This window comes from Pongo abelii, chromosome 4 (assembly GCF_028885655.2).
Source record: "Pongo abelii isolate AG06213 chromosome 4, NHGRI_mPonAbe1-v2.0_pri, whole genome shotgun sequence".
NCBI lineage: Eukaryota > Metazoa > Chordata > Mammalia > Primates > Hominidae > Pongo > Pongo abelii.
This window is the reverse complement of record NC_071989.2, coordinates 32,151,384-32,158,370: the sequence shown is the minus strand read 5'-3', so window position 1 is coordinate 32,158,370 and position 6,987 is coordinate 32,151,384. Positions and strand designations below refer to the sequence as shown.

The 6,987-nt window shown below is 40.7% G+C and overlaps 1 non-coding gene across 1 annotated transcript; it reads left to right on the top strand.

Moving 5' to 3' along the window:
- The first annotated feature begins 6,663 nt into the window (after positions 1-6,663).
- LOC112133552 (U6 spliceosomal RNA) lies at positions 6,664-6,768 on the top strand. The gene has a single exon (XR_002915196.1). It is a non-coding gene; the product is annotated as a U6 spliceosomal RNA (small nuclear RNA).
- The last annotated feature ends 219 nt before the right edge of the window (positions 6,769-6,987 follow it).

The window sequence follows — 6,987 nt, the reverse complement described above, 5'->3', positions numbered from 1 at the left end:
GATTGTGCCACTGCACTCCAGCCTGGGAGACAGAACAGGAATCTGTCTCGAAAACAAAACAAAACAACAACAACAAAAAACACTATGATCCTCTGCAAAAAGATCTTATTGTTTCTAAATATTTTTGATGAAAAATAGTTGATCCACTTGTTTATTTTTTGTCTCTTTTGCAACTCCTCTGTAATGACAGCTAATGAAAGGAAAATATGTAAGCCCAAATGATGATATAAAGGGTAGAAGGACCATCAGTTGATGAACACCAGACAAAGGAGTGGTTGTTGATGTAGAGTGAGAGGTAGGCATATCTTAAAGGGTTTCCAGAGGAAATCAGGGGCAAAAAGGAAGATTATTTGACTGATAGAACCCTGAAGAACTTTGGGAGCAAAGAGTGGACATACACTGGTGGACAAGAGTAAGAAGTGGGGCTGAAAACAGAACTGATGTAAAAACAGATATCTAGATTTTTTAAAGTGAGGTATTGAACAGATAATTGGGAAGTCTAGGTTTGTTATTGTGGCTTGTCACTTTTTCTTCTTTGCTGTAGGATGATCAAAAAGAAACGTGACTATTATTCTTCCCATCTCTACCCCAACTCTCTCTCTCTCTCTCAGAAGGCCAGCAGTAAGATATCTGCCAGGTAGGCAAGAAATTACAGGTTCCTTCTCTAAAGAAATTAAATAGTCATAGAGAAAAGACCTCCACATTTTGGCCTTTGGGAGTTCCCTGAGATAATGGGCATTGCCCACACCTGATCACTCTCGACACACTTGTTCACAAACACAGCTCTCAGCTTTTTTTTTTTTTTTTTTTTTTTTTTGAGACGGAGTCTTTCTCTGTCGCCCAGGCTGGAGTGCAGTGGCGCGATCTCGGCTCACTGCAAGCTCCGCCTCCCGAGTTCATGCCACTCTCCCGCCTCAGCTTCCCGCAGAGACGGGGCTTCACCGTGTTAGCCAGGATGGTCTTGATCTCCTGACCTCGTGATCCGCCCGCCTTGGCCTCCCAAGGTGCTGGGATTACAGGCGTGAGCCACCGCGCCCAGCCAGCTCTCAGCTTTTCTGTGTCCCATTCTCAAATATAAATGGACTTAGAGTATTCAGATAACAACAACAAAAACATCAGGAAAATAAAAATTAGACGGCAGAAATGAAAATCTCAATAGCAAAGTAGAGGGTATAGTTAGGGAATCCAAAACCAGAGCGAAGTGGCAAATAATTGGACAATAAGAGAGAAAACATAAGAAATTAGATGCTCAATCCAGGAAGCCTAACAGCTAATTAATAGGAGTGCCAGAAAGAGAACAGAAAAGACTGGTGGAGAAAAGTATTAATAAAATAATGTAAGAGAATTTTTCAGAGCTGAAGAACATGAGCCTCTTCTCAAAAAGACCTTTTTGGTATCTAGCCCAATGGGTAAAAGACAAATGAACAAACAAACAAATATCCCACAAGGCCAGGCATGATGGCTCACGCCTGTAATCCCAGCACTTTGGGAAGCCAAGGCAGGAGGATTGCTTGAGCCCAGGAGTTCGAGACCAGCCTGGGCAACATAGTGAAACTCTGTCTCTACAAAAAATACAAAAACTTAGCTGGGCGTGGTGGCACATACCTGTAGTCCCAGCTACCTGGGAGGCTGAGGTGGTAGAATCACCTGAGCCCAAGAGATCGAAGCTGCAATGGGCCATCCTCATGCCACTGCACTCCAGCCTTGGTGACAGAGTGAGACTCTGTCTCAAAAAAAAAAAAAACCAAAAACATTCCCATCAAATAATATAAACCAGTGACAACGAAGTACTTATTATTATGAAATTTCAAACCCTAGGGATAAACAGAAGTCTCTAAAAGCTCTGGTAGGGGTTGAGAAATAGGGTGGAGACAGAAAATTAATGAATAGAAGATTGTGAGTAAGAATGGCATCAAACTTCTCATGGAAATGGAAGGTAGAAGATAATGGAGCTATACCTTCAAATTTCCAAGGGAAAGTTATTTTTTGTTTAACCAAGAATTATATATTTAGCCAAATTTGCTATCAAGTAAAAGGGTAGAAAAGAGACATTTTTACACATACAGGTCTTCAAAAAATGTACCTCCTGTGAAATTAAATAATTCAAACTTAAAGCTGTTGGACATTTGAATTATTCTGAGCTTCAAGTGGAGGGTGGCTATGTAGTCTGAGTCACGCAGCATGCAGCTGCAACTTCTGCCTTTTTTTCTTGTAAATAACTAAGAAGACCAAATGGCCTCAGACATGAGACCCCCTCAGATCACTACCTCCCTCATGGAGCAATAAAGTAATCTTCCTTGGGATATAGCAATCTGTAACCAATCAAATTGCTCTCATATAGGGAATGGTCTTGTAAGGAAAATGCTGTAATCTGCTAAAATTTCTCTGTTTCTGCCTATATAAGTGAAACCTTAACTTTTTTTTTTTTTTTTTTTTTTTTTGAGACAGAGTCTTGCTCTGTCACCAGGCTGGAGTTCAGCGGCATGATCTTAGCTCACTGCAACCTCCACCTCCCAGGTTCAAGTGATTTTCCTGCCTCAGCCTCCCGAGTAGCTGGGACTACTGGTGTGTGCCACCACGCCAGGCTAATTTTCGTATTTTTAGTAGAGACAGGCTTTCACCATGCTGGCCAGGATGGTCTCAATCTCTTGACCTTGTGATCCACCCGCCTCGGCCTCCCAAAGTGCTGGCATTACAGGTGTGAGCCACCGCGCCTGGCCTGAAACCTTAACTTCTCCACTTTGGAATACTGACCTTGTTTGTTTGTAGTCACTGGTTCCCCAGCGGCCATCCTCAAGGCTTGTGTTTGAATAGACTCTGTACAAATTTATATTTTCTGTATCTCATTACTTAAGGTTGACATTTTGGCGACCACGATGGGACTTGAAGCAGAACTTCAGCCATCCTCATCGCTTTGTCAACAACTTGAGCCTTGGTACCAGCACAAATGATTTTCATTTTCCTGACTTCACAGGCTATGCAAATCTCTGGTAAGGCCTCTTTCAAGTTTGAGCTCTCCTGGATTGGTTGAGGATTCAGACTTTATTTGGAACTGAAGTTCTACAACAAGGTAGGAGTTTGGTTTGTTATTCTCTAGAGATTCTGCTAATTGCAGATTTGTGATTTTCACTTTTCTCTGAGCTTAAGGTTTTATTTGGAACTACTGCTTGGAGTTTTTCAACCTTTTCTCTTGTACCAAATTTTGGTTAGGGAGAAAACAGTTTCTCTTTGAAAAGAGGAAGTGAATCTCTGTGGCTTAAGTGAAAATTTTCTAAACTTTAGAGCTGGTCAGATTCTGAAGCTTGGTTCAATTGACAAATCTAAACTTTTTTTTTTTTTGAGTGACAATATTACAAAAGGCTCTCTATGAGGACAAGATAAGTCCCGAAGATAAGAGACATTGTCTTTCCCAGCCAAAAGGCACCTTTAGTGAGTAAGGTCTTGAGGGAGTATTGGATCTTAGCCCTCATGACATAAACTGTTCTAAAGGGAATCCCTTCAGAAGAATATACGGGGAACTTTGCTTAATCCTGTGAGCATACATACAAGTTGATCACCTAGTGCCTTAAGCACTCAAGTCTGTTGGGACTACCAAGACACATAAACGAGAAGAACTGACTCAAGGGTGATACTTTGAAGAGCTATTCCTACAATCAGCACACTCAATCCAAAACACCTCCCACTAGGTCTTTTTGGTCATTGAAAAGTAAAGTCTAAATTCTGAGCAATCATACTTCTAAAACTGAGTCTTCTTCCTTATGGAGAGATCCACCCTTAGAAACATCAGCTAGATTCATGTTTAATACTTATGGCACCTTTATATGCAAATATTTAGAAAAATGGTCTCACATAACTTACAATGACCAAATTATAATGGCCAAATGGGGGTACCTTTTAAGTACCTAACCTAGTTTGCACACTCAATTAGAAAAAGCTGGCACTAAAATAAAATAAAACAACTGGCAGATTGATTTTCAGTGGTACTTGGAAGCTTCTAAAAGAGGTTCTGATAAAATCATTTCTTTGCAAGAAGAAAACAAAAGTGTCTAAAACAATTTTTATTTTTTTTGAGACGGAGTCTCGCTCTGTCACCTAGGCTGGAGTGCAGTGGCGCGATCTCTGCTCACTGCAAACTCCGCCTCCCGGATTCACGCCATTCTCCTGCTTCAGCCTCCCGAGTAGCTGGGACTATGGGCGCCCGCCACTGCACTCGGCTAAATTTTTTATATTTTTTAGTAGAGACGGGGTTTCACCGTGTTAGCCAGGATGGTCTCGATCTCCTGACCTCGTGATCCGCCCGCCTTGGCCTCCCAAAGTGCTGGTATTATAGGCGTGAGCCACCGCGCCCAGCCCTAAAACAATTTTTAAGTTGAAAAAGACTGCTGAAATGTCTCCTTCTTCAGGTCTTCTTCCTCTTTTGTCAAAACTTCTTTGTTTGGACTTACTTTCCCTCTCTCCTCACCCATCCCTCCCCCCTTCCTTTCCTCCTTTCCTTCCTTCCTTCACCTCTGCCTCCTCCTTCTGCTGTTCTCCATTTTGGGAATACCCTATGTCCAGTAGAGGAGAATCTGCCTTGGTTTAAAGAATTCCTGGATCCTCTTCAGGACCCTACTGGATTTGCTAGAGAATTTGTTTTGTTTTGGAGACAGGGTCTTGCTCTGTCACTCAGGCTAGAGTGCAGTGGTGTAATCTCGCTTCACTGCAACCTCCACCTCCTGGACTCAAATGATCCTCCCACCTCAACCTACCAAGTAGCTGGTATTACAGGCATGCATCACGATGCCTGGTTAATTTGCTAGAGAATTTGTATATGTACTGCCGAAATGAGCACAATTTGTTAGAGAATTTGAATTAAACATTCACACTTATGATCTTAGATTTTCTGATTTATATGAATTGGTTCACATTTAGTGTTACAAAGTAAAGCCAGGCTGGGCACGTGGCTCATGCCTGTAATCCCAGCACTTTGGGAGACCAAGGTGGGTGGATCACGAGGTCAGGAGATCCAGACCATCCTGGCTAACACGATGAAACCCCGTCTCTACTAAAAATACAAAAAATTAGCTGGGTGTGGTGGTGGACGCCTGTAGTCTCAGCTACTCGGGAGGCTGAGGCAGGAGAATGGCCTGAACCTGGGAGGCGGAGCTTGCAGTGAGCCGAGATCGCGCCATTGCACTCCAGCCTGGGCGACAAAGCAAGACTCCATCTCAAAAAAAAAAAAAAAAAAGAAATTAAAGCCAAATATTAGATAGCAAAGGCAAGTTGGAGAAATCCTTTAGAGGATCATGAATGGGCCTGCAATACTGCCAAAGTTTTACTAGCCACTATTCCCTTTGGTTTCTAAAGATTGGAACAAAATACAACAATGCAAATAAAATATTGATAAGGCTATAATGTCATACTATGAAAAATTTGAAAAACATTTAAATAATATTCAGGCTTATCAGAAGAAAGTTATACTAATCACTAAAATGATATTCTCCTTAACTCAAGCTTTGTAAATGGATTAGGTGAAGAATTGTCTTTTTATAATAAAAAGACAACGCCCTATTTGGGGTACCTCTCAAACTTATGATCTAGTTAATTTTGCTGACAAAATGTCCTGCACCCTAACCCATAAATAAAAGGAAAGGGAAGTTAAGCAGGGAGGAAAAGCAAATAAGATCATGAGTTTACAATTAAAACAATTGTCCAACCAATTTGTAACCCCTAAACAGCCTAAAAAGTTCCCAAACTGACCCAATCCCCTGCTTTGCAATTACTGCAAAAAGCCTGAATATTTCAAAATGGATTGTAGAAAACTAAAATGGAAATGACAGCAACAGGTCAAAGAAAAAGAATAAGGATGCTCTGAGGAAACCAAATGGACCTTTTCTTACCTCCTTATAAATACCTTAGGGAAGGTTAGAATTAATTTAAATGGAGACCAAACACAAACTCTTAATGACACTGGGGCTACATTATCAGTGATATATCTCACCTTATTATGAGGTTACATTCCTCGGAGTAAAAATCCAATATAAATCATGGGTGAAACAAATACTCCTATATCACTATATCAATCTCAACCTATAGTTTTTCAGTTAGCTCCCCTAGAGGGAACCTAACATGTCTTCCTCTTTGCCCCCTCAGCCTCCAACCATCTGATAGGGAGAGATTTCCTAGAGTTATATAATACTCACATATCTTTCTTTCAAAAGGGGGAAGGCTGGGTGCAGTGACTCATGCCTATAATCCCAGCACTTTGGGAGGCTGAGGCTAGCAGATCATGAGGTCAAGAGATCGAGATAATCCTGGCCAACATGGTGAAACCCTGTCTCTACTAAAAATACAAAAATTAGCCAGGCATGGTGGTGTGTGCCTGTAATCCCAGCTACTCAGGAGGCTGAGGCAGAAGAATCGCTTGAACCTGGGAAGGGGAGGTTGTAGTGAGCTATTGTGCCACTGCACTCCAGCCTGGTGACAGAGCAAGATTCCGTCTCAAATGAAAAGAAGGGGGGGATGTATTTAGAATTAGAAGATAAAATAGAATTATTAGGTCCAAAATTTTCTCAAATTCTGATGCTTTTAAATCACAAATAGCAATTAATATTGTCATGAAGGAAAGTAGATTGTTAAATAATGAAGAATTATGTAACAAGAGCTGTTAAAAATAGTACTTGAGTGCTTCCTTCAGCAGCACATATAATAAAATTGGGATGACAGCGAAGATTAGCATGGCCCCTGCATGAAGATGATATGCAAATTCATGAAATGTTCCATATTTTATATTAATAAAAGTTTTTTTTTAAAGATTTAAACTAGTACTTGATCAATTGTGGTCAAAATTCTCCACCAATATTGGAAAAATTATCTTAGCTTCCCCAATTAAAATTCAAATAAATCCATCAAAACCTTTTCCAAACCTTAAACAATATTCTCTAAGATCAGAGGCATAGGAAGGGATAAGACCTATTGGATTATATGAAAAGAAGCTTGATTATTTTC